Source organism: Dreissena polymorpha, chromosome 16 (assembly GCF_020536995.1).
Source record: "Dreissena polymorpha isolate Duluth1 chromosome 16, UMN_Dpol_1.0, whole genome shotgun sequence".
Taxonomy (NCBI): domain Eukaryota; kingdom Metazoa; phylum Mollusca; class Bivalvia; order Myida; family Dreissenidae; genus Dreissena; species Dreissena polymorpha.
The window spans coordinates 47330519-47349632 of NC_068370.1; the positions used below are offsets into that span (position 1 = coordinate 47330519).

Below are 19114 nucleotides of genomic sequence, written 5' to 3' on the forward strand. Positions count from 1 at the left end.
AGAAGAATGTGCGCAGTTGGCGTCGGTATCACATATCGATACAGCAACTTGGCACATAAGAAGACTGGCACTAGCCCTACACCTGGCACTTTTAGTTGCCTTCCCGCAATGGCTGTCTGAAGAGAACCAGAAAGCCTACCTTGCTGACATGGAGAATGACACACCCAAACAAAATGCAGAAAATTGGTCAGCAACATTTGAGAAATTCTTAATGCATGGTTGCAAACAGAATGCCACCTTTACAATGCACGTAGATATGATGAGACACTGCCGTCATGTGGTAGCAATTGCACTGTCTGACAGCATCGGTGGAGTGGAAGGACATTCTCTGCTTATGGCAGTTGTGAAAGATTCTCTGCCCTTTTCATTCATGAATAATGCCAGTTTGTACGCATCAGTTTGTGGTTTGTTGTTGTATCACTACAAAAAAGCAGGATTCTATACCACCAATGCCTAAAGCAAACACTTTATAGCACACCGTTCAGGGGAAGTACTAGAAACTTCGCTTGTGACACAAAGAGAGTTAGATCACATCGAAGCACTTAAAAGTTTCCGGTCTGGCTCCAAAATGAATACTGTGACAAGCAGAATGTCCCTGATAGATAACCTCATTGACACAAGGGCCCAAACTTCACGCAAGCAATCCGCAACAAACGACAATGACTGCCTTGGTTGGGGGTTCCCAGATGTCGATGTGAAGCACATTATTCCCACTACATCAATGATACTGTGACAATGGCGGTCTTTCCATACATGAAAGCCTGAACATCAATAGGTTATGAATATGATGAGTTAGCCAACAGCTACACAATGAGGGACTTAGAGACAAAGTACAGACATCCGAAAATCTTCAAAACTTTCAGCACCACAAGCTGTCGCAAAATGTAAGTTATTCACCAGTCATTTAACAGACATCATGGTGGAGCTGATAAACTTTGGTTAATTGTCTTTATTAATTAGGCGAAATGGTTTCTATGCTTACTTTTCCAACCTCTGTCTTTATGGTAATGTCAATGCTATCTCTTTGAAATTATACAGAAACCAGATACTTTAGAAATGCACAGTTTTTATTGAGTTTTAGGAACAGTTGCAATAAGACCAGCAATGAGTTAACACCAGTTGAATTTTGGCTAAGAATAAGACCGTAAAGTATGTGTTAAAGAACAAACTGTTTAATTTGGAATATATTGTGAAACATGTAGTTAAATACAATAAATATAAAATACCATTAAAAAAGGTACCATAAAGATCAAGAACATTATCAAAGTGTTGTGTTATAAGTTTAACCGATGTTGCGAGTAAATGAAATACAGTGCGAACAGTTATTCTACCAGAACAATTGAAAATCCTCGCCACACGAGCTGCAGGATGTTACTAAAACTTTTGCATCTACATCTAAAATCGAAAATACTGCTGACAAAATTGATATGGTCTATGCAGTACAATTTTGTTCTTCAAAGGTACCAATGGAAGCAGAAAGCTGCCTCTATGATGGAAATGACTCTTCAGAACATTCTAACTGCTGTGCACATTCTAACTGCTGTGCACATTCTAATAGTGAAACTCAAATAGTCAATCTGATGTGGAGCAGATGTTGAATACACTGGTTTTTATGGGATACCAAAGGGGTCTAAACTTTATCTTCTGCTCAAGCAGAAAAGAATGCTGCTCGAGCAGCATTTAAATGCTGCTCGACCAGCAAAATGCTGCTCGACCAGCAAATTTGCTGCTCGACCAGCATTTTTTCTGCTTGAGCAGAAAAATCCTGCTCGACCAGCATTTATTTTTAGATTATGGCATTAGAATCAGAACTCTTGTTATATTTGCCATTTGCTGTGAAACTGGTTTGTTTAGAAAAAATGGCTGCCGCCATGATGGTGCTTTTTTTCACATCTTCTGCAAGTTTATGTGACGACCTGTTGAAAATTTAACATTGACACGCCGTAAGTGCTTTATATTTTGGCTGCAAACTAGTCGATCAAAAAATTGTTGCCATTCGCTAAATAAGAAAATCGATCATAAATGTCTAACGGCTGTTAAAACTTTTGCGAAAATCACGACGATGACTGATAACAATGGCTCAATGACAATGGGTGCGCAAGTGTAGGTTCTCTGTTTCTATCGATATACTTACTTAATGATTCTTAATAATTGCTTCCGACACAGGTGCCGATTTCCTGTGATTGTGCCTTTCTGGTTAACATTGTTTTTCTCTCGTTCTCTCCATACATGTATATCTGCTGTCCTAACTTTTACAATTATCCAGAATATAATGTCTGTTAACCAGTTCTCAGTGCCCCAGATAAGCTGCGTATCTGCGTCTTTCACACTATTAAAATGTTTTAAAATGCAAAGAAATACAATAGCATGCGTATTGAAAACGCAACCAATTTGACTTTTACGCAAATTCGTCAAATTTGATGCGTACGATACAAAATCTTCGATAAAAAATGCTTTGCTCATTTTAGGTATTTTCTCTTTGGAATTATTATCGTAACGCGGTGACGCTTACATTCAGCAAGCTCAGCAAACGGTCATAGTTATTCAAACGCTATGCGGACTGGATTTCATAGTTAAATTAAGCGTCTGACCAAATTATTTACGACGACAAACATGCGTTTTCAATCTGTCTTAATTCGTCGCTCATTGTGCATGTCTTTGTAAAGCGTCTGTACTTTTAGTTTCTATTACGATGCGAAATAAAAATTGCTAAGAGAGGTTGAAAGACGTTCGAGATTGTTGCGGCAAAATATCAGCCAATCACAAACTTTTTTGAATCAAGAAAGCAAGAGCCAATAAGTGCTGAATCATTCGTGTTATCGATTTTGTTAGAAACTGTGTATACAGCAGTTGAGTTGACATCCAAAAACATGATGGAAAGTCTGTGACTGAACAAACCTGTCAAAGTATAAAAAGGCATGTCCTTGGTTAGAGATTGTCGACATTTTTTTAAGTTTATATCATCGACAGTTTCAAGGATTAAAAATATTACGAAACATGTTTATTAAAATTTATGATGATAGTTTACAGTTCTATTGAATCAATACAAGTGTGCAGCGTCAACAGAAGTAAATCAGCTATTATTTTAAGGTATGCATTTTTATTACTCATTTCACTATATTTGAAGAATGGAATCACCCTATTTTTCAAAATCAATGGGTGAAAACCCTATTTCCCAAATAATTATCTGGGGCACTGAGTACTGGAGGACTTTTCTCAATTTCAATGTAAATTATTTTTCACCAAGGCCAATTAGCTTGTTCAAAGCTAACAACAGGTAAAATGTGAGCTGTGTCTGAATTACAAGTTGTTTAATTGTTTTCATAATTGAAATGTTTACAATTTACCATTTATTGAATATAGTCTGATCAACGAAATGGTTTCACTCGGACTAATTGCAACAGAAATTGTTTTGATTTAGTTTGGTTGTATGTTGAGAGAAGTCATCCCACAAAAAAGTTGCAATCTTTAACTCAAGGGGAAACTGAGATATTGACCTTTCAAAACATCGATTTTCATCAATTCCGGCAATTGCAGATATAGCCCACCATACAAAGAAAATAGTGAAAACTCTTCACAACGGAGGAAGAAAAGCGTCTTTGTTTATCGGCGGCAACCATTTGTAAATTTTAAACTCGTGTAAACATCATCTTTTTGGACTCTTTTTAAGCTTCTTTGACGAGGTAAGTTATATTTTAGCATGCATTGATGATATATTTTATGTTTAACACATTATACAATGGTCAATGGACTTTCTCCCTGTAAAATTTTGTGCAGATCTCGTAAATCTGTGCATTGTTGATTTATTTGTTAAAGCTGTTTTTTTCCCCATTATTTTACAATTATTTACTGGTACTAGCGTAGATATCGATTTAAATATGAATAAAACCAAGTCATCGTTTTAATTATTGGAAAAAAAATGCATTTGCAATAGTGATGGGTTAACAGTTTTCAAAAGTATGGAAGCACATTTGTGTCATATTTTCAAAGTTTTTATACTTTTTCTAAAAATGTGTTAAATGTATTTAAAGAGTAAAATGCAGTCTCTATACATTACAATTTAATAAAATATCATCATGTTATGGATATCATCAGCAAAAACTTATCAATGAAAGGAATTAATGTAAAATTATATACTTGTTTTAACATGTTTTATACTGATAACATAAGCCTGTATATTTCATTTTAAGCATTCATCTACTTCAGGAAAAGCGCAGATCATGATGGTCATCAAGTGTAATTACAGATGGAACAGATTAAGATAATTTGGGAATATGCAGAGGTAAACATTTTAGAATCATGTTGTATTAATTATAGCCTTAATCATTTCAGATATATTAACCTAGTAAACAAATTGGAATTCATGTACATAATACTATTATTATGATATTTTTAATCATTTGGACATATGTTAGATGTCATTCATAATTATGAATTATAATATCTGCAATGATGTCTGACATGTTTAGTTAAAAAATGCTGTTCATTTCAGAGACAGAAATAAATGTCATCAAAGCAATGTTGATGCGGCTGTACATGGCCTGACGAATTCGTAAGGTTAACCAAACATCACAAACAACCAAGGCAAGTCGATGCAATATGTGATAACGTTTTTATCGCAACCTTATTTCTGAAACTTAATTTAATTTATAGAATTTTGAATATAAACAAAAATTATATTGAAAAATAATTTGAGGACGAAATGCATTACACTTGTTTATTACTAAAAAGGGTATTTAGACATTTGCTTCCAGTAACTGTAAAATGTCGTATCTCTCTTTAGATGGAGGAATGCGTGTTCTGTAGCAGACCCCTCGACGCAGCACCTACCGTAAAACTCCGCCAAAAGGGTTGTGTCTCCATCAACAAAGCAAGTGCTGAAAGAAATACCCCAATCAATGTCAAGCCAGGCCAAGATGTTCATGTTGAGTGTAGAAGAGACTTTATTCACAAGAGAAACATGACTGTGACTACTGACTCAAATAACAATTTGATTTCAACAAGATTGACAAATGATTTTGATTTCAAAAGTAAATGCTTATTTTGCTCAAGTTATGCCAAGTTTGAAAACAGGAAACGGGGATTAGATGTATTTCCGGTTCGTACACTTGAATTCCAAAAAAACATAAGGGATGTCTGTTCAAGGCGTAATGACAATTGGTCTCGAGAGGTTTCTGATCGGATTTCACAAGTCATTGATCTTCCTGCTGCAGATGCAGTGTATCACCAACACTGCAGTGTTAATTTTAGGACTCTAAAACAAATACCTAAAAAATTCGAAAACTGCTGCAAAAGTCCATGTAGAACATCTTTAGGAAGGCCTGAAGCTACTGATACAAATGACTCATTTCAAACAGTTGTTGAATTTATCAAAGAAAATGAAGGATCTGTAGTCTCAATGTCTGAACTTATCCGTTTGATGACAGATCACTGTGGTGATCGTGCATATTCGCATAAACATATGAAAACAAAATTGATTGAACACTTTGGAGAGTCTATATGTATAACATCATCTGGGAATACGGAGACAAAAATAACATTGAAAAGAACAGCATCTGCAATAATTGATGACTTCTCAAAGAGTATACAAGGAATGACCGAGGCTGATAAGAAATCATCACTTATAAGTGCAGCTGCAAAATTGATCAAGACTGACATATATGCTTTAGAAGCAGAATCAACAAAGGCATTTTATCCATCATACTCAACAGTGTCATCTACATCAGAAAATCAGGGGTTCTTACCAGAAAGCTTACAATGTCTCTTGAAAGTATTGTTCTCTGGCAGTGGGTCAGAAAAAAGAATAGCATCCATAGGTCAGGCAATGATTCAGGCGGCAAGACCCAAAGGGATTATACCTCCATTGCAAGTTGCACTTGGTATTCAGCTGCACCATCTGTTTGGTTCTAGATATCTTCTTGATTTGTTGAATACACTAGGATTCTGCTCTTCATATTATGAAGTCCAAAAATTTGAATCAAATGCTGCTGTTACCCTCAACACAACGATACCTTCGTTTTTCCCAGGCAAATTTCTCCAGTTTGTTGCAGATAATGCTGACCATAATGTCAGAACTCTAGATGGACTTGGGACATTTCGTGGTATGGGCATAATTGCATGTACATCACCTGGATCAAGTGCTAGTCCGTCTATTCCAAGAGGAAAAGTATCACTGAGCGATGTGACAGAACTAGGGAAAATAAGCATCAAGTACTTCAAATACCCAGATAGTGAAATTACTGAACGATTGTATTTCCAGGATATCCAGTTCAGTGACATGGAAGCGTGTGATAGCAGGTTCGACTTGTTCTCAAAGATTGTCTGGCCGTTGAACATAGTACAGCCAAGCTGGTCAACATTCATGCATCTTTTTAGTTCAACCGAGGATGTTCAACACCCTAGCAAATCTAGTGTTACATTTCTACCAATGATCGACATGAGCCCAAGTGACATTTCCTGTATTAATACAACATTGCACTTTGTCGCAGATTTGTCAAAGAAATATGATGTCACTCCTGTTTTGACATTTGACCAGCCTTTATTCCAGAAAGCAACAGAGGTCATGCATGCATCTGAACCAAGGAGTCCACTGAAAAAAATCGTGTTGAGTCTGGGTGGCTTTCACACTGAAATGAGCTTTCTTGGAACTATAGGTTACATTATGTCTGGGTCGGGACTACAAGACGTACTCCAAAGCATATACGCCCCAAATGCAGTGACACATATGTTGACCGGAAAGGCAGTTTCACGTGCAATTAGAGGTCACTTCCTTGTTGATACAGCTTTACATACATTGCTGTTGAACAAAGTTTACCCATCTGCCATACCAAGCGAATTACTTGAACCAGACAGCAGAGATGGAGTGAAAAACGTGACTGACTGTGATAACAGCGACAAACCCATGAGAAGCATATCAGATGAAAATGAACTCAAACCAATAGGGGATGCAACTGATGAAAACAAAGACCAGTCTGATGCAGAAACTTGTCATGTTAAGAATCAAAATGTCCCAGACAATTGTAGCAGTGAATTGACCAGTTTAGTTGAACTATATGGAAAGCTCGAAAATAAAACAATTTCCAAGACTGATGTATGTGAACATGAAGACTTGAAGAATGTGTCCCAAAAACTTGAAGATGCGAAGGAAGAGCTTCGACAAAATAGAACATCTGTTTTGTGGTTCCAGTACATGAAAATGATAGAAATTCTACAACACTTTATTCGTGCTGAGAGGATAGGTGATTGGAATGGACACTTGAAGGCCCTAAGAATGATGCTACCATTCTTTGCTGCATCTGGACATTACCTTTACCTGAAATCTGTCTATGTGTACTTACAGAAAATGATGACGCTGCAAACTGAACACCCAGATATACATCAACATTTCATGCAAGGCAATCACACAGTGAGACGAACTGACAAGTATTGGGGAGGTCTTTCCACTGACCTTATGATAGAGCAAGTGCTGATGCGTTCACTGAAGACGACTGGAGGACTTACGAGGGGCAGGGGAATAACAGAATCTCAACGAGCATTGTGGTTAATGTCCATGCCAGCATGTGCTGAAATGAACCATGCTATGCAAGAGTTCAGCGACACAATTCATGCCGGAAGTGAGCAACACAAAGAGTCATCTCAATCTCGGCGAAAGAGAGATCATGAAGATGTCAAGAAGATTTTGCAGTTCCTTCAAAATCGATCCCCATACAATGCAGAAGACCCATCACTCCGAAACATAGTTACTGGCGTTACAGCGGATGAAAAAGCAAATGTTGATAGGGCTGTAGACATAGGAAACAAAATTGTGAACAATATGAAAGGACATTCAGTCGAAGAGTATGTCTACAAGAGGAAATGTCAAGCTGTACAATTAAGTGACACAGGTTCTGTCAAGATTAACAACGAAATTGTCAGTATTGATCCACAACTTCTTTTCCAGAGACTGATTACTGTGGCCAACAGATGTGAAGAAGACATTGCTCACACATTCAAGTACGAGTTGTGTTCTTACCCGTCCTCACTGTTTGATAGCACTGGTCTTCCAAGAGCTCCACAGAAGTCTCAGTTAGCTGATGCAATTTGGAAACTGGTGGATGGCACTACTCATCAAGAAGTAGACAGTGATCAGCGAATGTATGTGATAGATGGTGGGTCCTTGTTGCAAAAGATTCCATGGCAAAAAGATGGCACATTTGGATCAATTTGTGACCAATACTACCAGTACCTGTTTCAGAAGTATTCAAACACAACCGTTGTATTCGATGGTTACAAAAATGGACCATCGACGAAGGACATCACCCATGTACGTCGAAACAATGGCAATGTAGGTACGCCTGTGAGGTTTACACTTGAAACACCTTTCCGCTCAAGCAAGGAATCATTTTTGAAGAACTCTGAAAACAAACAAAGTTTCATCATCTTGCTTGGGACATACCTTGAAGAGAGGAACATTACGGTAAAATATGCAGAGAGTGATGCAGACGGGCTGATAGTTCAAACGGCACTACAGTATGCAGAAACACAAACGACGTATGTTATTGGCGAAGATACAGATATTCTTGTGCTTCTCTGTTTCCACGCACAGAACGAATCGAAGGTGTTTTTTCGATCTGATACAAGGCAGTCAAAGGTTAAACCAAATAGAGTGTGGGACATTACAAAAACACAAGCAAAGCTCACAATGTCTGTTTGCGAGTGTCTTCTGTTCTTGCACGCATTTACCGGATGTGACACTACATCGCGAGTGTATGGCATCGGCAAAGCAACTGCCCTTAAACTGCTTAGACATAACATTGAGTTCCAAGATGTCTGTAAATGTTTCATTACAAGTGCCTCAAAAGAAGAAGTTATTCAACATGGTGAGAGGGCAATGATAATGCTTATTGGTGGTGGTAGCACTGGTAATCTTGATACATTAAGATTTCAAAGATTCAATGCGAAGGTGACAGCAAATACAACATGTGTTCAGGTGCACACTCTACCGCCTACCTCCGCAGCAACAGTGTTCCACAGTCTTCGAGTGTATCTACAATGTCAAGTGTGGATTGGCAATACCAGTCTACAAGCTGATGAGTGGGGCTGGCAAATGAAGAATGGCATGTATGTTCCGATAAAGACCAACCTCCCGGCTGCTCCGGAACAGATTCTAAATGTTGTGCGATGCAACTGCAAAACAAATTGTGACAGCAAGCGATGCACATGTAGAAAGAATGGACTGGAATGTTCTTACAGCTGTGGCACGTGCAGGGGGATCAGCTGCACAAACTCTATCCAGATTGACGAATCGGTTGATGATATGACAATCTACACTGAAAAGTCGTAATCATACAAATTATTCAACAGAGATTCTCATATCAGAATTCGCGGGTTCGCAGACCTGTGCGGGTATATGGGATTTTTCTCTGTGTTATGGAAAATGACTTGCCAAGATAATAGTGAATATTATAAAGTTAATCTTATATTTCTGAGTGTTTAATATTTTCATTACTCCACCCAATATCTCTTGTTAGATTTTTTTCAATTTACTGTACAATTTAAGTGGGTGGGGTAAATTGATATGAAAATTAAGTGTTAATGATATGTTATATTTTTATTTATTGATATGTAAATTATTATATGATATCCATACATATGCCAGATATAATAATTGGAATTATTTTATACAGTTATTTGAATTGAATTAAAATTTATTGAATAGCTTGGTGATTTAATGATTTCGCCATTATCCAGAGACCACCATATTTCAAAGTCAAATTTCTCAGCCCGGGCACGTCTGTTAGAGTGCAACTTTTTTTCTGTGACACCTTATACATAGGTATTTGCGAAAATGCAAAAAGAAATTCTGTTGCAATTAGTCTGACTCATGATGGGAAATACCATTTCGTTGATCAGACTAATAACTTGGCAGTGCATAATGAAGTTCTGGGGTGTTATTTTCAGCTCTGAACTGCGAAAAAATTGCATAATAATTACACTATTGGCACTAAAATGAGTTACCTTTCATCTGTCCTTCCATTTAAATGTCCCTAAAGCAGACTTCCCCAAACTTTGCAGAAAGAGTTTAGGCATTGTATTACACACTCATTTTAACCATGGCATGCTATTGTACAACATGTCTTGTTGGAAATAATTTCGATAAAAAATATTTGCAGGAAATAATTTTTCCATTGCTGGATTCCACTTATTAGCATACCTGATAATAGCATATTTCTGTTATTAGCATATAGAATGTCAAAGCACAGATTAATTCCTTTAAATTTTAATGTATTTTTCTTCTATTAATCGCAAATTTTTTAACCCCAATATTCAGAATTAACTTAAAGTCTTTATAGCATAGAAAATTTTCAGAATGCCAAGAAAATATGCTTTAAATCTGCTAAAGTATGCTCAAATGCAAATACTTTAGAATACAATTCCATTTGATAAATAATTATCTTAAACATCAATCATATACAATGTTGCATTTAAATTTCACTTTGACTATCAATTATTAACAGATTTTACTTATTGTATGCTCACAGTTGCTATTTTTATACTAAAATGTGAGTTCCTGTTAATAGCATATTCCTGTTATTAGCATATTTTTTTTCTGACATGGTATGGCATGCTAAGAACAGGAATCCACTGTAGCAACATATTAATCAGGAATTATGGTTTGAATCTGTGAACTATTATTTTTAATGGTGAAAGAAAATCTCCATGGCGCGTTTTCAAAAATTCCTAATCAAGCTCTGTAAAAGAATACATAGAATAGCAAATTTATTACAGCGCCAACTTCCGGGTAAAAATGATTTTTTTTATATCCCGTAAAGACAAATCCCGCATCATATCATAAGGGTGATTTAAAAAATAATGAAGCCTAAATAAAACATGCATTTATTTTCTTACCGTTAAGCATGTTTGAGTTCTTTTTCTATCTTACAAAAGTGTTTCCATGTGATTAACTTAAATGTGAAAATTCTTCTCAATAACTTGCTTCAGTAACAAAATATATTGAAAAATATCCTTAAAATTGCCCCAAGTGTACTGGTTTTGCGTGACATTTTATGTAAAAGGCAATTTCGAATTCTATACTTCAATAAAACTTTCAGAAATATTAGGTATTGCCACCATTAAATGAATATAAAAATGCATATACTTTAAGAAAAATGGAACAATGCTTCTTACTAAGGTTGATATCTCTTGTAGCAAGTGTTCAAAGCAATGATGTTCTTGTCAATTTTGTGCCACAATTTTCACCTCTCTTCACATGTTAAGAGGTGGCATCATAAAGTGCTTCAATATTTATAGGCAAATAGTGTCCTTTTAACCTCTCACATGTTTTTTCTACACATTTGTACAGGTATTCATACAATTATTTGTTCATGTAAATTTTGAACAGCTGAATACTAAATGTGGTCAGAATTAAGCTCACATTTATTTTCCGATCATCATGAAACTTGGTCAGAAGATTTGTCTCAATTATATCTTATTGAGTTCGAAAATGGTTTTGGTTGCTTTAAAAACATGGCCACGAGGGGGCAGGGCATTTTTCCTTATATGGCTATAGTAAAATCTTGTTTACATTCTAGTGGCCACATTTATTTCCAATCTTCATGAAATTTGGTCAGATGATTGGTCTCAATGATATCTTGGATGAAATCGAAAATAATTATGTTTGCTTGAAAAACATGGTAAGAAGATTCATCCCGATAATATCTTGGACGAGTTCAAAAATGATGCCGGTTGGTTGAAAAACATGGCTGCCAGAGGGCGGGGCATTTTTCCTTATATGGCTATAGTTAAACCTTGTTAACACTCTAGAGGCCACATTTATTTTCCGATCATCATGAAACTTGGTAAATAGATTTGTCCCAATAATATCTTGTTATCTCAGGTGAGTGACTTTGGGCCTTTCAGGCCCTCTTGTCTTATTTTAAGTTCGACTATTATATATGAAATATATATAGTGGAGCAATCCTACTCACCCCGGCGTTAGCGTTCCCGTTAGCGTTAGTGTGAGCATGCAAATGTTAAAGTTTGCGTACCACCCCAAATATTTTCAATGTCCCATGACATATTGCTTTCATATTATGCATACTTCTTTACCAACATGACCCCAACCTATAAACAAGAGCAGACAACTCTATCAAGCATTTTGTTATTATTATGGCCCTTTTTCCACTTAGAATATGCATATTATTGATAAATCTATGTTAAAGTTTGCGTACCACCCCAAATATTTTCAATGTCCCTTGACATATTGCTTTCATATTTTGCATTCTTCTTTACCAACATGAACCCAACCTATAAACAAGAGCAGACAACTGTATCAAGCATTATAAAAGAATTATGGCCCTTTTTTCACTTAAAATATGCATATTATTGATAAATCTATGTTAAAGTTTGCGTACCACCCCAAATATTTTCAATGTCCCTTGACATATTGCTTTCATATTTTGCATTCTTCTTTACCAACATGAACCCAACCTATAAACAAGAGCAGACAACTGTATCAAGCATTATAAAAGAATTATGGCCCTTTTTTCACTTAAAATATGCATATTATTGATAAATCTATGTTAAAGTTTGCGTACCACCTCAAATATTTTGAATGTCCCTTGACATATTGCTTTCATATTTTGCAAACTTCTTTACCAACATGACCCCAATCTATAAACAAGAGCAGACAACTGTATCAAGCATCTTGCAAGAATTATGGCCCTTTTTTGTCTTAGTAACTGAATATTTTGTTAAATTGTGTGTTTAGATTCACTTGACTTCTAAAGTATCAAAGCTATTGCTTTCAAACTTCAAATACTTTCTTACTATCATGAGGGTACTGTACCTGCCAAGTTCAATTCGACCTTGACCTTTGAATGACCTTGACTTTGAAGGTCAAGAGTAAATTTTAGTTTAATTGCCATAACATCTTTTTTTATGATCAGATTTTATTAATACTTTGACAAAACAACACTTACCTGAATACCGCAATGGATTCCACCCAAACAGTACCCCACGCCCCAACCCAGAATCCCTGCCCCCCCTCCCCCCACAATTTTTTTTCTTTTTTATTTTTGAAAGATTGTCTTATAAGTAACCCCACATTAAAGCCCCCTCTCAACCCCCCGACTCTTATCTTTCTCTTGATTACATGATTATAAGTGCCTGTGAGATTTGTCAGACCAACTCTATGTGTCCAATAATGATTATGATGAAGGTGGTAGTGGCGGTTACTTGCCTTTTTCATAAATATATTGCTAATTACATCCGGTGAGATTTGTCAGACCAACTCTATGTATGCAATAATGATGATGAAGGTGGTGTAGGTGGTTACTTGTCTTTCTCTTGATTACATGATTATAAGTGCCTGTGAGATTTGTCAGAACAATTCTATGTATGCAATAATGATTATGATGAAGGTGGTAGTGGCGGTTACTTGCCTTTTTCATGAATACATTGCTAATTACATCCCGTGAGATTTGTCAGACCAACAGTATGCATGCAATAATGATGATGATAAAGGTGGTGTAGGTGGTTACTTGTCTTCCTCTTGATTACCTGATAATAAGTGCCTGTCAGATTTGTCAGAACAACTCTATGTGTCCAATAATTATGTGATGAAGATGGCAGTGGTGATGACTTGATATGTCTGTGAGATATGAATGCCAAAGTCTTTGTTTTACATAACGGAATTTTTATGTAAAAGTTGTGGTTCTTCATAAATTCTACATGTTCTTTGCAAATGATGACCTCTACAAAGTTGTTCCAGGAGTACCATATTGCCTGACAATCTTTTGTTTTATTGTTAACTTAAACTGTACTTGATTCTAGCATGTCACTATACTTCTTTGAAGTAATTTGAGCAAATTTCTCACTGTTTAGTAACGTATACATTGTTTAAGGTACATTACAATTTCACATTTTGTAGGTGGACTTTAATATGTATGATCTACTTATGCTGCCACAATGTAAAGGCAACAATCACTGGGTTTTGCTGGTTGCAAGTGTTAAGTCCAGGACTGTAACCATTTACGACTCGTTGTGTGGTAACAACAAGGCCTTGTTCGATTTGTTCGAGTAAGGTTTAAAGCTGTAATTCATTTTTTGTCTTACCTGCTTGATATAGCAGTCACAGTAGCAGTTGGTGTATGTGCATTTTTATGTGTGTCTCTGAGCTTATCCAAACTGAATCCAAACTGTGATTCGATAATTGAATATGCCATTTTTAATATAGCTTACCACATATGTTCTCCATGTAGAGAAGCTGCAGCGCATCCGTTAACAAGAGTTCAAAGGTCAAATTTAGGGATAAATGAGCTTTTTTGGCCAGTTCCAGTTATCATTCATCAGGCAATATACCAAACAAGATATTCAAAAAACTTTGTAAATCTTTATTGTTTTCTATATTTGGATCTTTATCTTAAATATTAACTTGTAATGACCACCAACACTTTAAAAATGATAGGCTATATATAAATATAAGCTTGCTTTCTTAGTTCATTCTTATTTATTTTTGTGTCCTATCTCTCACACTTATGTGTTTCAAATAATGTGTTAATACATTCACATATATATATATATATATGTTTGAAAACTGATTACCAAAACAATTTGGTATAGATAAAGTACCGCATAGATTCAAATATATTTATATATATATGTTTGAAAACTGTTTACCAAAACAATTTGGTATAGATAAAGTACCGCTGAAGTATATAGGCACATGATTTTCGTTGATTTTTACCAACAAAATATTTGTTGCAGCCAGTTCATGTGTCAACGAGCGCAAATTGTGAAAGATGGTTTGGAAAAATGGGAGTTCAAAGCGCCACCTTGCAACAAACAGCGCGATGGAAACAGCTGTGGAGTGTTTGCATTGATGGTAATAAATTAGCTTTATATGATTAGTAAATATATTTTTTGCTTAGTAAATATCTGCATTAACTTTTATTCAACAAAATAATGGGAGAATGTAGAATATAATCATCGTACCTTTCTGTTGGAGCATTGGTTTTTAGAGCATTGCATTTTCTTTTAATTTATAAAGGACATGATATTTCATATGTAATAGCATAACCCGAGGATCAAACTGTGTTATAGAGTCCCACTTTTGTCAAATAACCCTGAAAATTAGGTTAAACAAGAAGATTACTCATATTTTAATTTATTAATGTGTCATATAATGAAAAAAAGCATTATCTTTGCTCCATTACATTATTTTGTATGAAAAGTTTTTCAGTGTCTTAATGTGATTGTATATTTATGATGCATAAAACATGAATACTTTTAACTGTCAAACTATCCTTCTTGCAATTTTATTTTCAGAAATTTTTTTTTGTGAACACTCAATCTAGTGAATATATGCTTTTCTTACTGCAAACAAATGTTGTTGTTTTTTAAGTTAAGTATGAATGACTTTTACTTTATTTCCAGACTGCCGAATGTTTGGTCAGGAAAAAGCATCCCACAATGTTGCGACAGGCCCATGTTTCACTTTATCGAGACTAGTCGTAAGACGCAGACTTCTGATTCATGGAGTGCGGCAAACATATCTGTGCGACTCGATCACTCCACTGTAAAGACCCGCACGGCATTAAAATGGATATCATGCGACGTTTGCAAACGATGGCTGCATGAGGTCTTCTTCTCACAACCTACACCCCAAGATAGCTTTGTGTGTGATGTTTGTATTGCACAATATAGTTGATGTATTGAAACCAAGCTTTAACAAGAAATGTGTTTGTCAGAAACACTATGTCCCCTTGTGCGCCGCTTTGATTTAGCTTTTTTGACCTTTGACCTTGAAGGATGACCTTGACCTTTCAACACTCAAAATGTGCAGCTCCATGAGATACACATGCATGCCAAATATCAAGTTGCTATATTCAATATAGCAAAAGTTATTGCAAAATGTTAAAGTTGGCGCAAACAGACCAACCGACCAACCAACCAACAGACAGGGCAAAAACAATATGTCCCCCACTAAAATAGTGGGGGACATAAATACAACAAAGCGCAATAACCCTTATTTCAGAAAGCGACAGGTTATGGTTATTGTGCATGGCACCTCTCCTCAGCTATATTTATACACCCATAAAGTTTCATGTTGAAAACTTATATTGAGTTTCTGAGATAAAGCCCTGAAAAGTTTGTGAGTGACTGCACTGACAGACAGACCGACGGTATGTTTAAGTATATTTAACGTACCCTGGGTACATTAAAGTATACTTAAGAGTACACAGGGTACTTTAAAGCAGTACCCAAGCCGAACCGACAATTACCAATCAAGCTTATTGACAGATTAACATAAATGATGATAGTGGTAACTATGATTGTGTGAAATAATTCGGATAATTCAACTGAGCTTATAATACAATAGTTTTCCTGAATTGAGTGTACAAGTGAATTATTAGTAAAATAATGATAAAAACACCGATTGGGATTATACATTTCTGGAACTGAATTTGGTTAATAATAAACTTTTAACTTTTTTAAGCTGAAATAATATATAATATACATTACATAACATATTACATAACAACAAGGTCAAGACAAGGTCATATGTACATAATATGGAACACAAACATAGATAACACAGTAATATAATACGTTTTTTTCTTGCAAAAAGTTCGCAGAAAAGTATCTAGAAAGACGGCCTTTGCATATTTCCAAGAGTGCATACCAGATCAGAAGGGAAGTTGGAACAAGGCTTCTAAAGTCCTCAGGTATATTTTTGGTATTCATACACCTAAGTATAATTAAATTATAATTAGCAATGTACCAGTATAGGCATCTTTTTTAGAATATAGTTGGGGGCATGCTGTTGAATTTAGTATAGAAAATATCCAACTGTTGTGTTTTGTTGTTTTATTTGAATTTCATATATTAACGATAAGACGAATTTTTTTTTTTCTGAAAAAAAAAATATTTTGATAAAGCATCTCAAATTTGAACCGTCTTCTTAGTTTAAAGTTGTCGTTTTGTTCACTGTAGGTTTAATAATTGCAGATATATATTTTGCCATGAATTATGAAGCCAGCGAAAATTCGCAGATGAATACCAATGTTAAAACAGATCAAGAGATCGATAGACGGAAGCAAAACGGCAGTAAGTGTACTTTTGTAGTGTCACTCAAATTATTAAGTTTATTTCACTGTAACGTAAAGTTACAATAAATGAGAATACCGGTTCACAACACGGATGCTTTTCGTGGGTTTGCAGAGTATTCCAAACAAAGATACTGTTCAAACAATACATAAACATGAACTTTAGCTGCACCAGCAGGTGAGAATCTTGATATCAAGTACGAACTCAATCATTTACTAGCTTGGAAAATTACTTACAGCTATACAGCTAGACACACCACAAACACATTAAGCACAGCCCCGATACAAACACAAACAACCGCCATATGTTATCCTTTCAGTTGGTCATGATTATTTTTTTCAAATTTCATTTCTTTCTTTAAAGCATCTGAGATGGAAGATACACTCGATGGTTTCAGTTCTGAAAACCGCTTGACATCAGGTTTGTCACAATAATGTGTTGCTTAATGTGTTTTTGAATACTTCATAAGTATATTATCAACTTATTATCATTATTATTATCAAAATAACATAACATATCTCGATAATGATGCCATTACCGGATTTGACCTTCCTGTATTTGCCTAAGGAGAAGCTAATTGCGAAACGAAAATTGAACAGAACCTCGAAAACTTAACCCTTTGAGCGCTGGAACCGGAATTTGAAGGCCTTTGCAAACAGTTTGGATCCAGATGAGACGCCACAGAACGTGGCGTCTCATCAGGATCCAAACTGTTTGCTATTCTGATAGTATTCTTTAAAAAATTGAAGAAAATGCTAATTTTAGAAATTCAGCAGACGACATTTTAGCAGATGACAAATTTCCCAGCATGCAAAGGGTTAAACAGCTCAGCCTCAGCCTCCCAGAACGGTGAGTATACATTAAAAGGGTATATCATACTTAGAAACTACGCTACAAATCAAAATCAATTCTTGGAATTAATGTCAAAATGCCCGGTTGTATTTAGTAATAACTCACAATTTACGATTTGTTGACAATATTTTATTGTAATTTAAAACACAATCGATATACTTGTGCAACAGGTTGTTATTAAGAAATAAGAGTTAGCGTTTACACCGTCAACATATCTTATTACGAAAAGACTACGAAATGATTTTGCAAGATACTAACAAAATCATTGCCTGTTGAGTACACGGAAAGCAGCAAATATTTCAATCAAAACATGTCTACTTCAAAGTACTAGTCTATCTGTCTCAGAAATAGAATTGTACACATATCGTGGATTTAATTTAATCATATGACTATATCTTTAAGTTAAGTTCGTCATTTTGTAGTCGAGTTAGTAATTTGGATTGGAAGGAGTTTAACACAATAAACGCATTTTATTTAAAAAAAAGTTGTATTTCATTTTCAGAAATTTATTTTAATATTAAATTATTTTTTGCCTCATTTGTATGCCTTGTGTAAAACTACGTTATTCTTACCGTTGTCAGGCCTGACCTGTTTGACCTGTGGTCGTGTATTTAAGAAGAAAGGTGCTCTGACTACACACTTAATGAGTCATGCCAAAAAAACAGGTAATATTGTGTAACATTTAAATAGACTAGTACGTATAATACGTATATATTGCTTACTTAATCAATTGATTAATATACATTTATATATAAATATATATATATATACATATTAATTATATATTTATATAATCTAGATTTTATTACTGTAATGTTTCGAATATCCACGATCTTTAAAGTAGATTCGATAAAATTAAATCACAAGTGATCAGGTAGCCAATAACGGAACAATAACTGCTTTTTGTCCTAGTCAATTATTAAACAAACTTTTTAAGTTTAATTTGAGTATGAGTAGAGACCTTGTTTCTTGCTTTTTGACATGCACTAACATGTTATTAATTTAGTGCGGCTGTATTATGAGACATTTGCTTAAATTTTGGCAAACGTCTTCTCTAATATGTGTGCAACCAAAGTTCATGGGCGAAACTTGACATGAATGTTTATTACAAAAATCCATACAAACTTACGTTTTACACATGATGATAAAATAAACATAATACACATTCATGAAT

General features: G+C 35.2%; 1 protein-coding gene across 1 annotated transcript in view; it reads right to left on the minus strand.

Annotated features, from left to right (window-relative positions):
- Nucleotides 1-19114, minus strand: part of LOC127862132 (WD repeat domain-containing protein 83-like) — a 173580-nt gene that overhangs the window by 60293 nt on the left and 94173 nt on the right. The gene's annotated exons all lie outside the window — the stretch shown is intronic.